Source organism: Macrotis lagotis, chromosome 1 (genome assembly GCF_037893015.1).
Source record: "Macrotis lagotis isolate mMagLag1 chromosome 1, bilby.v1.9.chrom.fasta, whole genome shotgun sequence".
Classification (NCBI taxonomy): Eukaryota; Metazoa; Chordata; class Mammalia; order Peramelemorphia; family Peramelidae; genus Macrotis; species Macrotis lagotis.
The window spans coordinates 659,251,134-659,254,057 of NC_133658.1; positions in this window are offsets into that span (position 1 = coordinate 659,251,134).

Sequence of the window (2,924 nt, forward strand, 5' to 3'; positions counted from 1 at the left end):
AGAGATTAATTAAATTAAAAGAAAAAAAGCCATTCACCTAATAAATAAAACTGAATTGGTTATGTGAAAAATCAATAAAATAGTTAAACCTTTTGTTAATCTGATTTAAATCAAAAAGAAAGAAGATAACCATAGTACCATTATCAAAATTAAAAGAGTAAATTAATCATCAATAAGGTAGAAATTCAAGAGGTAATTCAGAGGGAAATTCAAGAAGTAATTCAGAGTTATTTTGCTGAATTGTATGCCAATAAATTTGATGACCTAAGTGAAATTGATGAATATTTATAAAAATGCAAATTGTCAAGATAAACAAAAGAGGAAAGAAAATACTTAAATAACCTCCTTTCTGAAAAAAAGAAATTGAAGAAACCAGCAATAAATTCCTTAAGGAAAAGTCTCTAGGTCCAGATGGATTTACAAGAGAATTTCAACAAACATTTAAGGAACAATTAATTCCTATTCCACATAAACTACTTTTAAAAATAGGAGGAGTTCTGCCAAATTCCTTTAATGACACCAATATGATGCTGATACATGAACTTGGAAGAACCAAAAGACAAAAAAAATTATAGACCAATCTCTCTAATGAGCTATATTACAAAAATCTCAAATAAAATTTTGGAAAAGAGATTACAGCCAGTTATACTGGGATAAGACATTAAGATCAAGTGGGATTTAAGGACAAGGATGGTTCAATGTTAGGAAAACACTCAACATAATTGAACATATAAATAGCAAAACCAACAGGAATCATATGATTATCTCAATAGCTGCTGAAAAAGTCTGATAAAATACAACATCCATTCCTATTAAAAACACTAGAAAGTAAAGGAATAAATGGAATTTTCCTTAAAATAATAAGTAGTATCTAGCTAGAACCATCAACAGATAATATATATATAATGGAGATAAACTTGAGGCATTTTCAATAAGATAAGAGATGAACCAGGATGAATATTAGCACCATTGTTATTCAGTATAGTATTAGAAATGTTCATTTTAGCAAAAAAAGAAGAAAAAGAAATTGAAGGTATTAGAATTGGCAATGAGGAAGTAAAACTCTCACTCTTTGCAGATGACATGATGGTATACTTAAGAGAACCGAAGAAAATCTTCTAAATTAATTAGCAAATTCAGCAAAGTAGCAGGATATAAAATAAACCCACATAAATCATCAGCATTTCTATATATGAGCAACAAAGGCCAAGAGTGAGAGATAGAAAGATAAATTCCACTTAAAATAACTGCAGACAACATTAAATACTTGGAATTCTATCTCCCAAGGCAAACCCAGAAATTGTATGAACACAATTATAAAGCTCTTTTCACCCAAATGAAGTCAGATCAAAACAATTGAAAAAATTAAATTAGTCATGTTTAGGTCGAGATAATATAATAAAAATGACAATTCTACCCAAATTAGATTTCTTTTTCAGGGCATGTCAATTAAACTACCAAATTATTATATTACTAAACTAGAAAATATAGCAACAAAATTCATCTGGACAACAAAAGGACAAGAATATCAATGGAACTGATGAAAAAAATGTAAAGGAAGATGGCCTAGCTCTACTAGATCTGAAACTATACTCTAAATTGGCAATTATCAAAACTGCCTGGTATTTGTTAAGAGATAGAGTAATAGATCAGTGGATTAGGATAAGTTCAAAAGAAACAGCAGTAAGCGACTATACTAATCTACTGTTTGACAAATACAAAATCAATAGCTTCTTGGATAAGAACCCATACTAGAAAATAGTTTAGCAAAAAATAGACATAGAGTTACACCTCATATCCTATACCAAAATAAGGACAAAATGGGTATAGGATTTAGTTTTGAAGTGTGACACCATAGATAAATCAACAGCCCAGATGAACAGAACAGGGTAGAAATTTATGATCAAGTAAGAACTATAGTACATTATAAATAGCAAAATGGATGATTTGACTATATTAAATTAATAAGTTTTTGCACTGATAAAATGAATGCTACCAAAATTGGAAGGGAAAAAAAGTATGGGAAACAATTTTCACAATGAGGGTTTCTGATAATGAACCTCATTTCTAAAATATATTGAGAATTGCGTCCAATTTATAAAGTTCAAGTTATTCCCCAATTGATAAATGGTCAAAGGATATGAATAGTCAATTTTCGAATGAAGGAATTAAAATTATATATGATCATATGAAAAAATGTTCCAAATCATTATTGATTAGTAAAATTCGAATTAGAACAGCTATGAGATATCACATCACACGTATCAGATTGGCTAAGATGACAAAAAGAGAAAATGATCAATGGTTGTGGGAGAATTGGGACAGTGCTGGTGGAGTTGTGAACTGATCTAATCATTCTGAAGAGCAATACGGATCTGTGCCCAAAAAGCAAAACCAAAAAAAAAACAATTTGATCATACCCTTTGACCCAGCAATTCTAATCATAAAAAATGGGAAAAGTCCCACTTGTTCCAAAATATTCTAAAACATTTTGTAATGGCCAAGTATTGGAAATTGAGGGGATACTCATCAATTGGGGAATGCTTAAACAAATTATGGTATATGAATGCTATGTAATGTTATTGTTTTTTAAGAAATTATAAATGGTCAGACTCTAGAAAAACATGGAATGAATTATAGGATTTGACAATGAGCACAGGGAGTAGAACCAAGAGAACAATGCACATACTAACAACAGTATTTTGAATTGATCAACCTTGATGGATACAATTCCTCTCAGCAGTTCAGAGAATTAGGACAACCTATTAGACTGGCTATGAACAATGCTATCCTCATCCAGAAGAAAAACAAAACAAAACAAAATTTAAAAACCCTTCAAAATATGATCGATATTCATTTTTTAAAAGTGTTCTCTTATGTATTTCTTTCCCTTAATCCTGATTCTGCCTATTGAAAATGACTAA